Source organism: Balaenoptera acutorostrata, chromosome 3 (assembly GCF_949987535.1).
Source record: "Balaenoptera acutorostrata chromosome 3, mBalAcu1.1, whole genome shotgun sequence".
Lineage (NCBI taxonomy): Eukaryota > Metazoa > Chordata > Mammalia > Artiodactyla > Balaenopteridae > Balaenoptera > Balaenoptera acutorostrata.
In genome coordinates this window covers 7,623,746-7,646,040 of record NC_080066.1, presented here as the reverse complement: position 1 = coordinate 7,646,040, position 22,295 = coordinate 7,623,746, and the positions used below count along the sequence as shown (strand labels likewise).

The window sequence follows — 22,295 nt, the reverse complement described above, 5'->3', positions numbered from 1 at the left end:
AGAGAAAACTCTCAGCCAAATCCAGAATGCGGGACCCTCTACAAGACAACTGACTTGCTTCTTCCACAAAGCAATAACTTAGGGAGAACAGGATGGGGGAAGAAGCGCTGTTCTAGAGTTAAAACGTCAAGAGGCATATCAAATGCAATGTGTGAGCTTTGTTCGGACGCTGGTGTGAGAAACCAACTATCAAAAGACATTTTTAAGCTAATGAGGGGTGAAATCAATGCAGGGAAGATGGGGAGTCCTACGTATTCCTGGGCTGCCCCACCCCTTGCCTTCTGATGTTCTGGAACTGCAATTCAGCCACTCTCCAACTGAAAGGGCAGGGCCCGTAAGCAGAAACTGAGCCATGGATGGCTGGGCCACACCCAGCTCTGCACAGGAAGGGGAAACTCTCAGCAAGAAGATGCAGAAGATCCTGGTTGGTAGAAAAAGAGGCAGTACCTGGGGCAATCTAGAGAGGAAATTTACAGGTTCTTGAGCACAATTATAGCCAGTAGGATTCTAGCAGCCTTGACCTTCATAGGAAACCCATTCGTGTAAACAGCGTAAAATCCATGCTCTGAACAGAGAAGTTAACATTTGAAGCAAGCAGGGTACCTATGAAATGGGAGAGAAGGAAACAAGATGAACACCCAAGTGTATAGACAGAAAGATATGAAGTGTTTAAAAATCTTCTCAAAACGTTCAGATATTTGTGATGCAAGAACTCCTCTGCAGGGCTTCCCTGGTGGCGCAGTGGTTGAGAATCTGCCTGCTAATGCAGGGGACACGGGTTCGAGCCCTGGTCTGGGAAGATCCCACATGCCACGGAGCAGCTGGGCCCGTGAGCCACAATTGCTGAGCCTGCGCGTCTGGAGCCTGTGCCCCGCAACGGGAGGGGCCGCGATGGAGAAAGGCCCGCGCACCGCGATGAAGAGCGGTCCCCGCACCGCGATGAAGAGTGGCCCCCGCTTGCCGCAACTGGAGAAAGCCCTCGCACGAACCGAAGACCCAATACAGACAAAAATAAATTAATTAATTAATTAAAAAGAAAATCCTTAAAAAAAAAAAAAAAAAAAAAAAGAACTCCTCTGCAACGGGGAACACAAAACCCTCCAATATGGACTATCCATGAATTGGAAAAAATACCGTTTAAATACAGGATTGTTACATAGAAGGGAAAATTGTATTAGCGTCTAACATAATGACATAAAATACTTTGAAAAATACATGATGCCTAACTCCACCCATTAATAACAAGGTAACAGCCTTGGGAAACTTCATACCAAAAAAATGGCACTTCTGGTAAACATAACATTTAAGACCAACTCAAACACAACAAGCTCTGCCTCATGACATAATTATGCGTGTTGAATTTGGTGCCACGCTCACACCATACCTAAGAAAGCTCCTTCACAAACGGATCACTTTAAGACATTATCATTTCCATGTGATGATGCCAAAACTAAAATGCAGTATAAATATCCTCCTTAAAGCTACGGTTTTAGATTCACCTGGTAAGCGCCTTATTCCAACTGGGATCCCAAGCCCTTTCTGAGGCTAAGAAGTCAAAAGTTTTATCAACAGGGTTAAGGGAATGTGGAGTCTTGGCCGAGGCAAAGTTCTACGGAGAGGAGGCCCAAATTTGACCCCAGCTCTTAGAACCTGGGGCAAGCTTCTTCATCTCTCTATGCTTACTTTCCTCATTTGTAAAGCACTAACACTAATGGTACCTCCCTCACAGAACTTCTTGGAAGACCACAGAAGATAATGAATGAAACCATGCCTGGCATAATCGGAAATGCTCAGGAAATGCTAGCCATCATTATGTTTATCATCATCTGAAGGCCCATCTCCGTGGAAATCATTCTCATCAGCACAGAGTACCTCTTTCTGACCAAGGCAAAGAATGTTCCTTAAGAGCGGACATGCTGTGCCACAATGAATGGACCTCAAAAACACTCTGTTAAATGAACAACACTGGACACAGAAGGCCACATATTGTATGATTCTCTGTGTAGGAAATTTCTAGAAAAGGCATAACCTTAGAGACAGAAGATCAGTGTCTGCCTGAAACTGGGGATGGAAAGAGATTTGGACTACAGAGTCTAAAACTGGGCTGGGGTGATGGCTGCTCAACAGTACAAATTTACTAGAAATTATGGAACTGTATGCTTATCATGGGTGAATTGCATGGTATATAACTGATACCTCAATAAAGCTGTACTGGGAGAAAAAAAAAAGATGTGCTTTCAAAGTGCTTGCACAAGTCCTTTCTCACCAATCTATTCTGACAGCAAACTCACATATTCTGCAGAGCACAGCCAAACAGCTGAGAACGCCAGGCTCGGGCAAGGACCAGACCTGGATCCTAATCCTGACCCGGCTTCGTCCTACAGCAAACTTGTTACTTCTCTAATCCTCGGTTTCCACATCTGTGAAATGGGAACCCTAACAGTATTCATTTCAGAGCTGTTTGAGCACATTTATAATCCCCCCCCAAGTTTCCCAGATCAATAAACGGTGCCACCCTTCACCCAGGGGTTGCGGCTAAACACAGAGGTATCACTCATGACTTCTCTCCTTTCCCGTATCTGCCCCAATCCACGACCAAGTCCTGAGGGTTCCATCCTCAAAATATTTCAGGTATCCATCCAACCACTTCTCTCCGGCTCCATCCCAGTCCTCGGGGACTCGCGAAAGCCTCTCACGGGTCCCCCTGCCTCCACTCTGGCCTCTGCAGTTATGGCTGCAGGCGGGTATTTACAAACACAAGGCTGATCTCCACCACCTCCTGCTCAGAACCCTCCCCTGGTCCCCTACAGCCTGCAGGCCCCACCTGATGAGCACCTCTGGTCCCTGGGCCGTTATCTGCACTTGCCTCTGCACAGACGGATGGGGGTGAGGCTCACCCCTTCCCTCATCCAGAGCTCAAGTTCTCCTCCTCAGAGGGGCCTCACCCTACTAAAAACCCCACCTCTGCTCCTGCCGGACTCCAACCCCTCGACCTCATTTCCTTCACAGCAGTGACACTGCCTGGAGTCACATCTTCTACGTTCTCCTTTACACGCTGTCTTCCCCCTAGAAGAGAAGCTCCACGCAAGCAGGATTTTGACACTGTCTTACCCACGTGCCCCAGAGTCTGGCACAGGGTCTGGCATAGAGAAAAATGTGTTAAATACTTGCTGAAGGAATACAGAACTCTCACAAAGCACTCAGCACAACACCTGCCAGATAGGAAGTGCTCAAGAACTGTTGGTTGGTAAGAATAAAAATACTTATTTATTATAATTACAGTTCACAGATCAGAATACGGAAGCCCTACGAGGTTACCTGCCTAAGCCAGGTTGCACTCTTAAGTCTGACAGTCTAGTACACATCCACGGTGGCACGTTCCACGAGCACAGAATAACTGATGCTCCCTGCCTGCCCCCAGCACGAACGCAAAGGATACTGTGGCCAGTCCTCCTGACCACGCTGTGCCCTGCCTCCTCTCACCTTGAAATAGTCACCTGATCCTAGAAGAGGTGGCCAGCACACTATTGAACCCTACGGCAGTCCCAGGAACGACAACTGATGGTCCCAAGCGTTCCACCAGGTAAAATGAAGGCAGGCTTCCACCTCACCCTAAGACCACTCTAAGAGGTAGGCAAAGGTGATTATCTGCATTTCATAGATGAGAAAGTAGAGAAAGAGAAATAAATGACCTGCTCGAAAACCACATGCATGCTAATTAATGATGAACCTGGGCCCAGGATTCTGAACATTTTAGAACACTAGGCCTCCCTCTTTCCAACACACTACACTACTCTGGGCATCCGTGAAAAAAGGAAAGGAAGACAAAGAACCCTGACCACAGCTTTATCTATTTTATTTTATTTATTTACTTTTTAAATTTATTTATTTATTTATTTTTTGGCTGCATTGGGTATTCGTTGCTGCGCGCGGGCTTTCTCTAGTTGCGGCGAGCAAGGCTACTCTTTGCTGCGGTGCATGGACTTCTCATTGCAGTGGCTTCTCTTGTTGTGAAGCACAGGCTCTAGGCGCGTGGGCATCAGTAGTTGTGGCACGCGGGCTCAGTAGTTGTGGCACACGGGCTTAGTTGCTCCGTGGCATGTGGGATCTTCCCAGACCAGGGCTCGAACCCGTGTCCTCTGCATTGGCAGGCGGATTCTTAACCACTGCGCCACCAGGGAAGTCCCGCTTTATCTATTTTAAATGACATTAAGTTGTAAGGGAAAAGAACATTCTAAAGAAAGTCCTTCTATATATACATATTCACAATGACACTCTTAACTTCCTCCAGCACAGGGGAATTTTCGTACCTCTCCATTAGACATCCGGAAACAACTTCTGATTATTTATACAGCGGGAGTTTGTAAGAGCACTGCAGGGTTTTGTAAACTCATGAGCACGGATCAGGCCCAGATGCCTCAAAAACCTGGATACAATGTGAGTTTTAACCTGAACGCTCACGGAGTGCGCTCTGTGTCACATATACTAATAATGACACAGAAAAGCTGACACCACAGGATCACGGCCTCTCTCCTAGACACTTGGTTACGTCGCTTTATGAAGGGTACCAGAACCTGTGTCCAAGAATAGAATAAAACATGCCATTTCTGATAGCAAAGCCAGGTTCTTTAAAACACTCCTGAAGGCATGAAGGCGTCCTGAAAGGTCAGATAAAGAGAGGAGGGAGGGCTTCCCTGGTGGCGCAGTGGTTTAGAGTCTGCCTGCCAATGCAGGGGACACGGGTTCGAGCCCTGGTCTGGGAGGATCCCACATGCCGTGGAGCAACTGGGCCCGTGAGCCACAACTACTGAGCCTGCGCGTCTGGAGCCTGTGCTCCGCAACAAGAGAGGCCGCCATAGTGAGAGGCCCGCGCACCGCGATGAGGAGTGGCCCCCACTTGCCGCAACTGGAGAAAAGCCCTTGCACAGAAACGAAGACCCAACACAGCCATAAATAAATAAATAATTAAAAAAAAAAAAAAAAGAGAGGAGGGAGAAGTCCCTCATCCTCTGCCACCCCCCACCAGTGTCCCGCATCGGCATCCTGGCATCACTGCTGTTATCAAAAATCTGTGGGCGACAGCGCAAGAGCCTAAACACCTTTGGCCGGCCATGCTCAGGGACCATGTGTTTGGGGCTTCAGGCCCTTGGAGGTAGATCTTACAAAGTTCATCTCACAAACAAGAGCACTAAAGCTCCCGGGGGCTCCGTGACTTGTGGGGGTCACAAAGCCGGGGCCTGGTACTAACTCAGACACATCTGGTTTCAAAGCTCCAAACTGTTCCCGTGTGGCACATTCGTTAACATGCCCCGTTCCCCAATCCCACCCCTTCTGCCCAGGGCTGGCACTGAACAGGGCCATAGATGCTCCACTATCATACACTTGGCACTGACAACAGAAAGGAGAACAGAGAACGAAGTGAGAAAAATCCTCCAGACAACGCGCACCTACCACCCACCAGGATGCAGACAGCTGGTCTACCTGCACTTTTTCTATCTTCTGCCTAGGCTCTGCAATTCCCCATTTAAGACTTCTCCGTGTAACGACTGCTAAGGATTTATAATTCAGTAGCATGACCGGGAATAGCACTGAGGACAGCCCAGAATCACATTGTTTCACGGCTCTAAGGGTGGAGGGAGCTTTTCTTCACACCGCAAAACCCTAAGACTATGCGGTGGGTAGGGAACATTACTGTCACCAAAGTACGCCTCCCTCCCACCTCTCCCCAGGCACACACAACACAGACTACAGCTACTGCTTTACAACTGCTCTGACCAGCTGCTTGACCTTAAATGCGATCCCTGGTAGGATGGAACTGCTAAAGAGTCCACCTTGTGTTAAAGCCGCAGTCCTTCCTTTTTCTGCACTGCTCTCCATTTTCCTTCCTACAGTTCACCTGAGTCTGGAAAACATTCTTAAATAAGTCTTCCCACAATTTCCCCACAGCCCCTCTTATCTTTTCATTTGTAACAGAACCTGGGGTGGGCATGCCATGTCCCCACCACAGCTGGCTTCCCAGGGCCACGGGCCTGCAGGTTTACCTTCAGCGAGAACATGGGAACAAGACCACGATTTCCCAGTCCCTCCTCAATTCTGCACTAGAAAGTGTCCCAACCCCTCAGCCAAATTCTAGACACAACCGAACAGTCCTCCAAATCTGTTCCACCAAGCCCCTACACCTTGCTCTTAAACTGATCAGCCCTGGGCAAATCACACTCGGTCCCCTCCACGCCTCTCCCCCTACCCTTCACCTTAGGGTCAGAAACCCAATCCCGCAGCCTTAGGTGGGATTTCCATCATTCTTTCTGAGATGCCTTAATTCACAAAGTGCTACCTTCCCTTCACAGCTCTTAATATCATGGTCATCAACCAATGTCTGTGTAATTCATGCAATTCTTTAAATATCTTCCTCGCCTGCCCTGCCATGTGGACAGGGACCCCATGGGACTTGTCAACTGCGGTATGCCTGATGCGAGGGCAGTGCGGGCACATGGGAAGCACTAAGGAAATGTTTGTTCAATGAAGGAATGAATAGAAAACAAAGCTTCCCCCATCAGCCTCAAAAATAGCCGCTCGACGATTTACCAGGACTAAGTGGCAGCTGGCCAATGATTTTCTTTCTTTTACTGATGGGGTCTAGGAATCAACAGGATCAGATGCGGTGAAAAGCATCGACTCCTTTTCAACGGAGTTCCCTAGGTACTTAGTGTAAGGAAAAGTTTCAAGTTCAGACCGATGGGGCCCAGCACCTCTTGCACAAGAAGGAACAGGGGAGAAACTGGTCTGCTTCACAAAGGAAAAGCAAAACAAGGCCAAGCTTAAACAAGGAAATTACACAAAAAAACTGCAGTGAAATCTCATCATCAGGTCATCCCAGCACTAAGTGGCCTGGGGCTGCGCACACAGACTCCTTAGCTGCACAGAGCTTTCCCTACACGACGTGAGCCCAAAGTGAGAGGCAAAAACGGGTCAGTGCTCACAGCTACTTTCTCCAGACTTAAAGAAGGCTGACAAGTCAATATCTCAAGATATCCGGGGACTTCTAAAAATGCCTAAAATCTAGACCTCACTCAACCAAACCTCCTGGCTCCTTTTCTCCAAACATTTGCACAGAGAATTCTGGAGGGAAGGGGCAGATAGAGCATTAAGAATATGAAGCTATATTACTAACCTACTATGTCCCCTCTTTTTGGAGAAAAGTTTTCCGTGCCTTAACTACTCCCCCCCCAAAAATCATTAAAAGTCTTTTCCACCTTTACATGTGGCATTAAATAGCTAGTGGGAAGCAGCCGCATAGCACAGGGAGATCAGCTCGGTGCTTTGTGTCCACCTAGAGGGGTGGGATAGGGAGGGTGGGAGGGAGACGCAAGAGGGAGAGGATATGAGGATATATGTATGCATATAGCTGATTCACTTTGTGATACAGCAGAAACTAACACACCATTGTAAAGCAATTATACTCAAATAAAGATGTTAAAAAGAAAAAAAGTAATAGGAAGGAAGGGAGAGAGGGAGAGAGGAAGGGAGGGAGGACAGCATCCATCCTACCACATACAGTTCAGGACCCGGATCTCTCAGCACTTCTCTCAAGCACAAACCAAGTCTGCTTCTAAACATCCCAGGAATGGAATCTCCAGGCAATAGGGACAGGTGTCTGGCCATCACAAAGAGCCACACAAGTCTGTGATCCTGGACCACTCCCAAACTTTTCTCTCCACCCTGCGAGGCAGCAGAACTTTTAAGAGCAAAGCGGCTCAACTCTGACCTCACATCCAGCTTGGCTGTGCTGCTCAGACTGTTCAAGGTCATAGGAGGGTTGAAAAATGAGATTGAGAGATTCTGATGGGCCCTATTTTAGTTTCTTTTGACTTCTGGTTGGAGAAAGGTGCCATTATTACAGCAGATTACATACTTTACACACTCACTCACAGGTCACTGCCGTTGACCCTCCATATCCACAGGGTATTGGTTCCAGGACCCCCGAGGATACCTAAATCCGCAGATGCTCAAGTCCCCGATATAAAATGGTGCAGTACAATGAATACGGTCGGCCCTCTGTGTCTGCGGGTTTGGCATCTGCGGATTCGATCCTTGGTTGGTTGAATGTGGGGATGTGAAACGTGGGGATACGGAGGGCTGATTGTACTGCACCATAACCCGTCCAAGCACGCTCACAGATTAAGGAGCCCACGTTAGAAACAGGAACAAAGATTGCACCTGACAGTACATAACCACAGCTTCCTTCTTGTAAATTCTTCTGACTTCAAAAAGTATTGCATCATCCTAATGATCAATCTAGTGCTTCTAAACAGTTGTCTCCAAAACCTCTTTTTAACTTTGCATATTGGAGAAATTAAATGTCGGAAAATTTTACAACTGGAAAATAAAAGTATGTAATGACAAAAGCATTCAGTGGCTAAATCTGGGTTGGAACAATGTGTTTTTTGTTTTTGTTTTTTCACAGAACACAGGCACGCAGAACTACTCTCCACTCACAGGAAAACCCTTCTTATTTTACTTTCTCAACGCAAGGTCTTTTAGAAGCAAGCAAGTCACCAGCTACAAAACCATGGCTATTCCTTGCTCTACAAAGAGTTCCTTTCCATCACATGTTTCTCATGGATCTCAGAACACAATTTTATTTTTTTGAATATGTTAAAAGCCAAAAGGTTTACTTTTATTTAAAAAAAAAAAGCCAATCTGAAACGACTCCTGAAATCCAAAAAATACAGTACCTTAAACACTTCTATCAATCCGTTCTTCCCTATTAAGTGGAACTTGCATTGTTTTTTCTCTTTCTTCCCTCCCCCTTCTGTATAGGCGGTTATTTGCAAGGCTATAAGGAAATATACTTCAAACGACTTGTTGGCAAAACACTGCTGTAGACTACGGTTATTAGAGATTGTGTTTTAGACTGATGGGAGTGGTAAAGATTAATAATCAGTAACTCCCTGATTTATTCATTCACACACATACATTTCCACACCATGGCTGCCAAGCCATAAATGAAGCAAAGATGCCGTTATCCTCAGGGTATGTTTGGGTGGTTTGGTACATGAGTGACTTTTTTTTCCCCTATATTTCTTTTCAATTTTTTAATAAATATATATAATTTTATACTTCAAAGTTTTAAACTAGAAACGACTAGCACTAAGAAATCTTCTCTAGACAGGCCCTCCAGACACTATTTCAACTTAAAGCAACTTGGACAGCTAAAATCTCCAAAGTGATGGAGAGGGCACATGGCCAGAGGAGAAACTAAGTACCTGTTAGCAAGAAATCCTCAAGTTAAAAATATAAAGTCTAACAGGCCGCATTCCGGTTTTCTGTATTTATCTTGAATATCAAACTCATTTTCATTAAATAACTTTGCTCTACTGTCATTAAGTCAAGTCTTTCCAAGGAAGGAAGGGTATGGTATCTTGCTGCAGAGAAAAAGATATGGCATTTATCCTCTGCGGGATTCCGCTTCGCATTTCAGAGGGACGGTTACCATCCCCTACACAGCACGTCAAAACTTGGCCAGACGCATCCACGCCATCCCCGAGGGACCTGAAGATACTTGAGGAGAAGTTATGAGAACCAAAATTTTAGGACTCCTTGGGGGCAGACGCCACCCAACATACTGGGTTCACTGGAGTAGCGGGAGCGGAGAAGAGGCAAAAATGGAAAAGTTACTTGCAGACTGTTCGGAAACGGTGCCCCGGTCACCTTTAAACCAGCGGCTCAAAGCCCCCGCGGCCCGTCCTCTGTTTGCCCAGGCGGAGGAGGCTCCGCGGCGGTCGGGGCTGCGGGGGGCGAGCCGGCCGCCCAGGGCTCGGCATCTGGCCGCGCGCGGCGCACCCGGTGGGCAGCGCATCCCCGCTCCAGGCAGGGTCTCTCCATTTTCAGGGCCGAGGAAGCAACAATAAGCCGAGCGGAGCGGCCGCGCAGGCTCGCCTCCCTCGCGGCGCCCCACCATCCCCTGCACCCCCGAGACTCGGCTACCCCCGCGCGCGACCCCTGCCACGCCCCGACCCCGCACCCCGGGCTCGTCCCCGGCACGGCGCGGGGTGGCCCGGGCTCCCCGCACGCCCACCGCCCGGCGCGCCGTCCTCCAGCGCACGCAGGGACCCCCGCCCAGCGCCGGCCGCGGGGAGGGGAAGCCCGGCGGCCCTTCCCGCCCGGGGGACCCTCGCGCCGGGGGTCGGAGCAGGGCGGCCGGCCGGTCGGCCGCGCCGTGGCCCCGGCGGGCACCGGCCTCCCCCGCGCTCCCAGTCTTTGTGTGCAAAGTAAGTGCGCTAGGCGAACCCACCTCGGCGCGCGCACAAAGGCGCGCGGCTCCCTCCCCGGCGCTCGCTCCGGGCGGCCGCGGCAGCGCCCAGCGGCCCGGCGGCTCAGGGCGGCCCGGAGCCGGCGCGGGCGGCGGCTTCGACTGCGGCTCCGACGGCGGCGGCGGCGGCGGCAGCGCGACCAGTCCAGCGCAGACGCTCTTTCACACCCCGCGGCCCCGCGCGTCCGAATTAAGCGGCGAGGCGGGGCGGAGCTAGGCTGCTGAGGCCACGCCCCGGACACGCCCCGCCGCGCTGGCTGCAGCTCGGCGCTCCGGCCCGCGGCCCGCGGGGACTGCGCCGGGAAAAAGTCTGCCGATTTGATTCCTGGAGGTTTTCGTTCTGTGGTTTTAGTTTGGTTGGCTTCAGAATCTCTCAAAGCAGAGGGAATATTGGAAGAAAAAAACTGAGTGTCACCAGATGAGAGAGAGAGAAATGGGAAATTAAAGGTGACAGGCGCCCGTTTGCGAGGCCCACAATCAAAGATCTCTGTCTCTGTCGTTCTCTCTGTCTCTCTGTCTCTGTCTCTCTCTCTCTCTCTCTCTCACACACACACACACACACACACACACACGACCGCAAGTACTCGGGACTGTTTGGTTTGTGGGTGTCTGGCCTCCATCGCCACTCCACGCCTGTGACATTCAGAGAGACTGTCCCCATTGAAATTCTGCCAACAGGTCACCGAAGAAAACTCAGAGGGACACGGAATCAGATGTACTGTCCAGCCAGAGCCTGAAACCCAGTGACCTGGGAATTTGCTCAGACTCCTCCCCCTCGTTCTTCAAAGGGTAATTGGAGATTTAAACTTACGCGAAGGAGAAAAGGGTTTGTTTTACCTCTTTTTTCCTCTCGGATTTTCGTTTTTCTCAGCTCCCTTACAGCAAATCGCTTCTCTGCCCAACCCCGAGACTCTTAGATTACAATCTACGTGAATCACAGCAGGTAAAAAAATGGGAGATATGTTTCAGAGTAACAAACAATAAAGACAGCAGGTAATGGATTTTAGAGCAAAAGCTTTTTAATTTTCTTGGCAACAGATGAATAAGGGCTTATTTACTGGGAAGCTTTTCTGACTGAAACAGCTTGGGTCATGATCACACAGAAAAGTCATATCAATTATGGATTTTGGTAAACCAATTACTTACTCCAAAGATGCTGGAAAGTCACAGCACTTCAAGGGCCTCGTCATCCCTAGGCCTTGAAGCCCACTGAGAGGTGGGGTCACCTGCCACAGGATTTAGAGAGATGGGCTCCTTCCCAGCCCAAGAAATTGACCTGTGTGAACTTTCTCCACGGTGTTTCCCGCAAGTCTTACTTCTCTCCCATTCTTGGGTTGTATTGGTTCTGTTCTTGACAATGGATCCACCAGTCACTAAACCAGAACCTGGGATCCAGCCTAGATTTTCCCCTCACTCCCCACATGGGAGACAATTCCAAGTCCTGCACATTCTATGTGACGGCTTGATAGCCCTCCTGGTCCCCATCCCACTGGCTCTGCCCCAGCTGGCCTTTGGAGTCTGTCAACACACTGTGGCGGTAGCCCCCCAGGTGTCCCCAGGCCCCAATCTCACATATGCTTTTCCTCCAAACTGCTTCCCCAGTGAACATTCCACTTGCACATCTGCTCTCAAAACCCTTTAAGGGGTGCCCAATCCCTACTACATGACCAAGTTCAAGCTCCTTCGTACAGTACCCCATAGAGCAGCATACCTCTTGATATCACCTTGACGACTTCCCTGGGCTCTTGCTGCATCCCCCAAACAAACACCCGTGGTGCCACTCAGCCAGAGTGTTGTATTTGCTAAATGGCCCTGTTTTGTGACTATGAGGACCGGATGAAAGAATTTGTCACCTGTTAGGCTTTTCTACAAGCCTCCTCTCTGCCCAGCACACCTTCATACCCACCCCCAACCCCCAAGAGCTTCTCTCCTCTCTGAGATCCAAGTTGCTCTGAGAAGACTTCCCGACCTGCTCAAACTGAATGGACCTTTTCTGCCCTTCCCATACCTAGCATGGCCTTATAATTAGTGCACTGTATTATAAATATGTGCTCTCCTTGAGCAGAGTTTATACTTGATAGATATACATATCTTTACATCCGCCTGCTTAACCCAGTATCTGGCAAATAAGAAATGTTAGGGACTGAACTGTGTCTTCCCCAAATTCATATGTTGAAACCCTAACCCCCGATGTGACTGTATTTGGAGATGGGGCCTTTAGGGAGGAAATTAAGGTTAAATGAGGTCATGAGGTTGGGGACCTAATCCAGTAGGACTGGTGACCTTATAAGAAGAGGAAGAGATAGATACCAGAGATCTGTCTCTCTGCGCACACAAGGAGGCCACGTGAGGACACAGCTAGAAGGTAGTCATCTGCAAGCCAGGAAGAGCCCTCACCAGAAACCAACACTGCTGACACCTTGATCTTGGACTTCCAGCCTCCAAAACTGTGAGAAAATAAATGACTTGTTTAAGCCACTGTTATGGCAGCTCAGCAGACTAATACAAGAAGCATGCATTAGATTCTAGACTCTAACACTGGAAAAGCACAGACCCACCAGTGAGCCTATAATGTACCCCGCCCCAAAGCAGCCTGGACAAACTACTATGATGCCAGGGCAGTGGACAGAGTGTCTAGACGTGATAAGTGACCACACAGCCTTTTCCCTGCCCTGGTGAGAAACAGAAACAGCTTATTCCATAGACTGAGGTATTCATGCCCAAGGATCTCAGCCTTGGCCTTACCTTTGTATCAGGAACCATTATTTCTTTTAAACCAAAAACAAAATAGTACATCAAATATCTACTTTGAACTTCTTGAGTCAAAGCTTTATTAAAAGATAGGATGCCAACACCCATTCATTAAGTCTACTGTTTGGGGCTTGTATTTCACATTCCTGAGAATCTTAGGGGGATTTTAATCCAGGTAGGATCAAGTATCCAATTTGGCTTGGGGCCCCTGGAGTCACTGTGGGTGGACTCCGGAAATAAGAACTTAAAGATTATGGACCAGAGTGATATTTATACTTGTATCCACAGCCTCTATCAACAGTGCCTGGACCACAGTAGAGGCATGATAGATGTTTGTCCAATAAATAAGCCTAGATTTTCAGGGCACAGCTAGACTTCCCAGGAGTATGTCAGATGACACATAACTCTCAGCCTGAACCTGATGTCCTGTAGATTCCATATTCTGGATGTGGACAGAATCCCAGGAAGGTCAGGTGAGCCGGTAGCACCTCCTTGGGTTTCTACCATTGGGCTGACACACTTCACCAGGTATATAGAGGCCCTTTGCTCACTTTCTCCATATACAAAACAAAGAAAATGCTCCCCTGAGTGGCTTTTGAGTCCTTTAACCAATCACTGGTGATAGATTCTCTAATCGTACTCTACTGCAAAGCATACATAATAATTTTCCATCTTATAACACTCACCCGCAAGACCACCCATACACTCAACTTTAACCTCAGCCTCTTGCTTTGACATAGGGGGCCTTTTAAATTCATTCCTAAGGAAAACTGAGGAAAGCAGAGATGAACATGTGGGGACATAAAGCGGAACAAGGCAAATCAATTTGGAATGACACATGTTGTCCTTTATCTTCCACTGGGTCATTTTCCTTATACACAATCTTGAAATAGTTGCTTTATGCCCGAACCATCATCCTGCAGAACTCCAAACAGATGAGAAAGGCTTAACAGTGCCCTAGAGGAGGGACATTTATTTTTATATGTATACTGTTCTGTATCTTAAATTTTGCACTGTGTCTGTGACCATTTGAATGGATAATAATCCATTCAAAAAGAAATAAAATCTTAATTTTCAATTCATATTTTAAATGTCATGTTCTTTAATATCTGTATCAGCTATCCATTAATGCATAACACATCCCATCAAAACGTAGTGGCTTAACATAAGAATGAATGATTTGCTCACAGTGCTGTGGGTTGGCAATTTGCATGAGGCTCAGCTGGGATACCTTGTTTCTGCTCTGGTTTCTGCTCTGTTTGGCTCTATCATGTGTCTGTCACTGGGAGGTTGGCTAGGGACCAGCTTGTCCTGGGTGGCCTCAAAGTCCAGATGTTGACTGGAGCTGTCTGCTTGGGTCCCTCAGGTGCAGGCTCACGGTGACTTCCTCCCGGGGCAGCTGGTCCAAGAGGGTGAAAGAGGAAGCCATCGGGCCTCCCGAGGTCTAACCTCAAGGTCATCTTGCTACATTCTGTCGTTCGAAAATATCACAGATCTAGCTCAAATCCAAGGTTTGGGGGCTCCACCCCTTGACGGTAAAGCGGTGGTCATATTTCAAAGGGACCTGAGTACAAGGATGCTATGTACGGTCATATTTCAAAGGGACCTGAGTACAAGGATGCTATGTACGATTGTTGTAGCCATGTTTGCAAATAATCTGCCCCTGCATCAGAGGTAAGGAACTCCAGCATGGAGGGTAGCTGCGACAGGTGATAGCAGTCGTCTCAAGGGAAACCCTGATTATAAACAAGCCAAAACCCTTTGCAATTAAACATAAAACCCACAACAGATTCAATAAATTGCTACTGGTCTCACGTCCTGAACTGAGAGATCAAACTACGTATGTGATTTCTGCTTTTTTGCTTCTGGTTTCAAATAAGAATGAGAGGCGGGGGAAAAAGGACAAAGGCTTTAGGACGCTAAAGAAGCTAAGGTTGACCAGGTTCTAAATCAGTGTATTAGTTATCTGTTGCTGCATAACTAATTACCACAGAATTAGCCCACATATATTAGCTCATCACTGCTTTAGTCAGGCACGGCCTGGATGGATTCTCTACCCAAGGTCCCACGAAGCAGAAATCAAGATCTTGGCAGGACTCATGGCTCACTTCATCTGGAGCTCAAGGTCCTGTTGGCAGAATTCAGTTCCTTGTGGTTGTAGGACTGAGGTTCCCATTTTCCTTTGGCTGAACTGGGAGGCACTCTCAGCTCTTAAAAGCTGCCCACATACCTTACTGTGAGGCCTTTTCCATCATCTAGTGAGCAAGCACCCATCAGATCCTTTGGTGCTTCTAATCTCTGCCCCCCTTCATCTCCACCCACATCCACCTCTGCCTCTAGACTCAGATTTAGAGTGCTCACGTGATTAGGTCAGGCCCACCCAGATCATCTCCCAATCTTAAGGTCAACTGATTTGAGACCTTCCTTTGATTTGCAAAATCCCTTCCCAGCAGTACCTAGATTGGTGTATAACTGAGTAACTGGGAGAATGTGTGTGTACACCAGGGGACAGAATTCTGCCCATACAATCCAGAATATAAATAGATGGACTGATATGCAGATGGACAGATGTTCTTTAGTATAAAACTTACAGATGTGAGGGCGGGCAGAAGATGCAGGCCTTGGGGAGGTATCACATATAAGCTCATCAGCTACTTAGGTAAACCAGAAGAAGCCAGGCCTAAGAAGGAATTCCAGTTAGTTTAATAACCTAGCTCCCACACAACTCAAGGGGTAGTAAGTCTTCATTAAGCTGTGATGACCTGATTACTGAAAAACAAGAAAAGAAAAACAAAGTCAAGAATACGGCACACTAATTTTATCACTTAAACAGCATAATAATATGCATATAATAGTGTTTCCTTTATTTTGCTTAACTGCATTGCACCACTGTTGCATCACACTAATGCAATATTCTATAACCATGAAGATAATGCTTTTCAATGAAGAGACTTATAGAACTCATTTGTGGAAGTGTTTTGTGAAAAGATGTATGGCTTGCCAAGCAAATACAGTGTATATGTACCTTTTAAAATTAGTAGTACTTAGAAAGGATCAAAATGACAGACCCAAATCAAAAAGCATGTGCTATAAGCAAGATCATGAGCTGTTACTTTAAAATAGCCTCTTTGCACGAGCATTTGTGAGCACAGGAATGGAATCACTTCATTAAATATGCTAATAGCACCACTAAGAAAAATGAACACTCTCCCCTTTAATAGTGAGTTATCTGCTACAAAGCATTTGGCAAACTCCACACCAGAGCCGTGCTTCATGATGTAACTGAACACTTTGCCATTTCTAGACAGTTTAAAATTCAGGAGAGTTGTCATTTCAAAACCTTTACTATATGTGTTGCCTCAAATGTTTGATTTCCTTTTTTACAAAACACCTGCTTTTTGTTATTCATCATTTTAAAATCAAAGGGACTCTATAATATAGTGGTGATTAATATCTGCAACTAAATATCGCCTGAGAGTCAAAAGGAACAGCTGTTAGTCACATAAACACCTAGGGCATGATGCAAAGATCTGAGTTTTACGTCTTTTTCTTTACATAAATCCAAAACCAGAAAAAGAGGATTTCCTGACTGTCTTCCTGTACATTAAAACTAAAATTTCTAAAAGCAAAGGGAGGGGAAAAAACACTCAGACGTTCATCCTGTCAAAAATATTAAGATGTCTTAATAGTAAATATTAATGAGTAAACAAACAATCTCTGCATGTAAGCATAATAAAGATAATTCCTATATGCTTCCTGATTCAAATAACTAACACAGAAAACAAGTGGCCAATTCACTGAGAACACTCTACATTTTGCTTCAACTTTTTTTTCTTCTTGCTCTACATTCCAGATACATTTCTATTAACAGGAAGTATCCCTTAAAATGCTTGAACTGGTAATAACTAGTTGAATGCCATTTATATATACTTATCTGCCTTTTAAGCAATGCAATAAAGTAAGTCCATGGAATTATAGAAAAAAGACTAGGCTAGGGCAGAAGGGATCTAAATCATGGCTCTGCTACCAACTAGCTTTGTGACTTTGGACAAGATATTTAACTCACTGCAGGCTATTTCCTCTGGATTTAGTGGTTAATGATTTTATTGCAACATAAATCTAGATAAATGCATGTTCCATGTAAAAATTATAGCACTATTACACACACACACACACACATATACATGTATATAGAGAGAGGTGTGTGTATACATATATGCTATATCTAAAAATTACAGCATTAATGGTTTTTCTGCTGCTGTCCCATCTTGGCTGCAAAGGGAGGACTGCTCAGTCCACTCTGGGCTTGCACCTAAAGTCCAAAATGCAGTTAATGTTAAATCTTGCCAGAGAAAGCTTGCTTATTAACTCTGCCTAGAGCATTGCCATACGTTTGAAGTGCTAATGATTCCTGGGCTTTAAAAAATGCTCTTCGAGCAATAACATTCTTTTATGGGTTCCACCAAATGCTACCTAATATTAACTGTAGCTGGATAATGTTAAATTAATAAGGAGTTAAACTTGATAAGGAAAGAGAGAAAGAATGACTGATAAAAGCGCAGAGTCCTTCTGGGGTAGCTGAAGGCTCGTTTCTGGAGTTGTTTTGTAATCCTCCCCAGGCGCTTCTCAGTCACCGAAACAACCTGCCTTGTTCTGTTTCCAGCTTGACCTGATGACCGCCCTTCTGCAAGTCAACAGCTGAGACACATTGCAAGAAACTGTACTTTGACATGCACCTGCTTTTCCCAGATCGTTCCTCTCAACAACTGCTTAGGTCACCTGCTCTCATCTACATGAGTGCATAAACAACTACTTAAAAGGATAAATGAAAGAAATGCAAAGATAGAATGAAACTATCTTTTTCTTTAAAAGACCAATAAAATGGACAAAACTTTGTCCAGAATGATGAGAGACAGAAAGAGAGACAAAGTAAAATAAATATTAGGAATGAAAATGGAGGCATAGCTATTGATACTCAAAGATACTCAAAAGAGAATACAGAAACACTAGGAACAACTTTATCTGAAAATTTAAGTGAAATGGAAAAATTCCCAGAAAAATTCAACTTGCTACAACCAACTCAGAATGAAATAGGAAACTGGGAGGGTCCCACATGCTACTGATGAATCGGATCAGCAATTAAAATTTTCTCACAGAATAGGAGGAACCCAGTACTATGGAAATCGATTTTCAGAATGATTAATGATATTCATGGCTTAGAGATATGCTTAATCTTTCTGAGAGACAGTTTATCAACGTGACCAAATAAAGCAGAACTTCCCTTTTTACTCTCAACTTCCCTACTCACCACCCCTTTATCAAGAGGACCCCTGACACTCTCAGTCCTACCACTTTAGGTAATCTTCATTTCCTCTCGGGCCCTATATCCACTTGGGTCACAAAAACAATCCATTGCTTTCATTATATTCCTCTCATATCCACATGTTCCTCTCCATCTCTAGCAAATTCTGCCTGGACCACAGATACTTAATCCTCATTTAATGGACATCTATGGACATCTATGAGCTACTCACCTCCCATCTGCCCCACATAGCAAACACTATCTCCCAAGCCATAGCACCAGCAGGCCCCGTCCAATATAACAAGTTATGTAAGGCTTCCTCCCTCAGACCCAGACCTCTGGTTTTTCCTTGATTAAAATTCAAAGTTACTTCTTTCTTTAAGAAATTGTTTTCTTAAAAATAGAACTATCGTATGATCCAGCAACCCCTCTTCTGGGTGTACACACAAAGGAAACGAAATCAGTACTTTGAAGAGATACAGTATCTGCACCCCCATGTTCACTGCAGAATTATTCACAATTGCCAAGATTGTGTATCAAGAAAACTGCCTAGTGGTTGAGAATCTGCCTGCCAATGCAGGGGACGCGGGTTCAAGCCCTGGTCTGGGAAGATCCCACATGCCACGGAGCGACTAGGCCCGTGAGCCACAACTACTGAGCCTGTGCGTCTGGAGCCTGTGCTCCGCAACAAGAGAGGCCGCGATAGTGAGAGGCCCACGCACCGCGATGAAGAGTGGCCCCCCACTTGCCGCAACTACAGAAAGCCCTCGCACAGAAACGAAGACCCAACACAGCCATAAATAAATAAATAAAAATTGTATAACTTTAAAAAAAAAAAAAAAAAAAAGAAAACTGCCTAAATGTCTGTCCATGAGTAAAGAAATTGTGATGTGTATATACAATGGAATATTACTCAGCCTTAAAAAGAAAAAGAGGGACTTCCCTGGCGGTCCGGTGGTTAAGACTCTGCGCTCCCACTGCTGGGGGCACGGGTTCCATCTCTGGTGGGGGAACTAAGATTCCACATGCTGCATATCGTGGCCAAAGAAACAAAACAAAACCTGCCGTTTGCAACAATGTGGATGAACCTGGAGGACATTATGAAAATATGAAATAAGTCAGACAGAAAGAACAGAACTGCATGATCGCACTTATACGTGGAATCTAAAAGAGTCAAATACACAGAAGCAGAGAACAGAATGGCCATTACTAGGGGCAGGAAGGCAGGGGAAATGGAGAAATGCTGGTCAAAGAGTACTAAGATGCAGTTATGTAGGAAGAATAAGCCTAGAGATATAATATACAGCATGGTGACTATAGTTAACAATATTGTATTGTGTATTGGAAATTTCCTAAGAGAATAGATTTCAAGTGCTCTCATCACACACACACACACACACACACAGACAAAATGGCAACTATGTGAGATTATGTTAATTAGCTTGACTGTAGTAATCATTTCACTATGTATGTGTGTATCAAATCAGCATGTTACATACTGTAAATATATACAATTTTTATTTTTCAAATGGCTTTCTTTTCCCTCAAACAGTTGTCATAAGGAGCCAATTTAGTGAATTCAGCTGAGCTGAAAATTAAGAAAATATATAGAGGCAGGGGAAGTTTACTTTTATAGAATAATGCATTTTCTCGTGAATTATAGTTACTGATCAGAGTTATTACTTTAAAAGAAGAACTGTACACATCTTCAGAAATAGTATTTAGCTTCTTAAGGTTTTAGAAAGACCTGGGTCTTAAATATTATTGGTTATGAACAGCTATCAAAACATATGTCTAGATAATTTTTTCCTAATTAGCTATGTTCTTTGTATGATTAGGATGAAAATAGGTAAGCCAAGTCATGAACAACTCTGAATATTTCTTCTTTCATGAAATTTTTCTGATCTATTGTGCTACTTTGGATAATAAATTTAATTCAATTCCTGACTTTTCTTATCTTCTCAAAATAGAACTGAATTCCCAAATAAAACTTTTTTTTTTGTAATCTACAAAGTGACATGTGGATTTAGAATTAATATGTTCTTTCATTGTCATTTATTTTTCATTGTCATTTATTTTTGAGCAAGTTGTAACTCCCAACAATGGGAAAAAAATCAAATTCACATATGGAAGTTATAAAATAATATAATAAAAAATGCCTGGAGAACAGTTCCATGCCCTGTGTAAGACAAAGAATGCTTGCTTTGCCTACCAGAGGACCAAATATTACAGTGATCAGGTCCCCAGACCAAATGATGGGAGTTTGTGTTCTATATCCCCCTCTTAGCAGCTGAGTAACCTTGGCCAAATTATTCATCTCCTCTAAGGCTCAGTTTTTCCCATCAGTAAAATGGAGATTTATTCACTTAACAATATTTCTCAAGTACATTCTTTGTTCCAGGCCCTGTTCTATTCTAGTTCCTGAGAATACAACAGTGAACAAAACAGAGAAAAATCCCTGCCTTTATCCGATGCATATTCTAGACCAAGGAGTCAAACAGGAAAGGAAGGAAGGAAAGAGAAGAGAAGAGAAGAGAAGAACAATAGAAAGGCATATAGTATGTTTGATAGCATTCGTTATGGCTACGCTATAGAAAAAAAAATTAAGCTGGATAGATAACTAATAAGGACCTACAGTATAGCACAGGGAACTCTACTCATTACTCTGTAATGACCTATATGGGAAAAGAATCTAAAAAGGAGTGGATATATGTATATGTATAACAGATGCACTTTGTTATACACCTGAAACTAACAGAATATTGTAAATCAACTATACCCCAATAAAAATAAAAAATAAATAAAATAAAATAAGCTGGGAAGGGGATAGAAAGTGGTGGTGGGAATGTGCAACTTTAAATAGGGTGGCAAGAGAAGGTTTCTCCGAGAAAGTGACATTTGAGCAAACACCTGAAGGCTATGAAGGTGTTCCTTGTGCAGGTAAAGTTTTGTACGTAGCTGGAAGAAGAGTGCAGAGGGCGTGAGGCTGACACACACGGTAAATTCAAGGAACAGCAGGAAGGTGGCAAAGCCGAAGGGCAGGGTCCCTGAGAGATCATGGATAATGAGGTCAGAGCATGGAAGGCCCTGTCAGCTGCTGAAGGGCAGCTGGCTTTCACTCCGAATGCGCTGGGAAGCCACGGCAGGTTTTGAGCAGAGGAGAGACCTGTTTGACATATGTTTTCAAGGGATCACCCAGTTGCCGGGGTGAAGATAGACTCAGGGGACCAAAGGTGGAAGCAGAAAGAACACTTGGAAGGCTGTGCATTCATCTGGGAGAGAGAATGTGGTGGTTGGAATCAGAGCGATGAGAAACGGTCACATGATGATATTGTGAAGGTAGAACCAGCTGGATTTGCTGATGGATTATGAGATGGTGAATGGGAGGGAGGAAAAAAAGAGTCAAGGGTGACTCCAAAGTTTGGGGCCTGAGGACTTGGAAGGATGGCGTTTCCTTTTTCTGAGAAGGGGGAGCCTATGAGAGGAACCGCCCTAGGTGAGAATATCAGAAGTTCAGCTTTGGGTACATTGAGTCTGAGACGCCCTCAGTGATCCAAGTGAAAAGCTCAAGTAAGTAGAGCTGACCCTGGAACCACGTGGGTTTGGACTGCACAGGCCCACTTATACTGGGATTTTTTCCCTAAATGCGCACTACATAGTCTTGGCTGGCTGAATCCGCCCATGAGGAGCCGCGGATATGGAGGGCAGACTGCCAATTAGACTTGGATTTTTGACTCCAAGAAGGGTCTGTGCCCCTAAAACCCGCGTTGTGCAAGGGTCAACTGTACTTGGATATGGGTTTAGAATTAAGAGAGGTCCAGGCTGTAGCTATACATTTAGGAGTCATATGTGGGTGTATGACACTGAAAGCCAGAGGACTGCATATATCACCAGGAAAATGACTTAGGTCTGCACCCTGGACCACCTGGC

General features: G+C 45.4%; 1 protein-coding gene across 2 annotated transcripts in view; it reads right to left on the bottom strand.

Annotated features, from left to right (window-relative positions):
• FAM107B (family with sequence similarity 107 member B) overlaps positions 1 to 22,295 on the bottom strand; it is a 225,762-nt gene that overhangs the window by 81,395 nt on the left and 122,072 nt on the right. The window contains exon 1 of one of the 2 annotated variants that reach the window (XM_057544591.1): positions 10,295 to 10,391. The exons of the other annotated variant lie outside the window; for it this stretch is intronic. The gene's annotated coding sequence lies outside the window, so the exon portion shown is untranslated. Of the gene's footprint in view, positions 1 to 10,294; positions 10,392 to 22,295 lie in introns of those variants that run through there. 2 annotated transcript variants of the gene reach the window in all.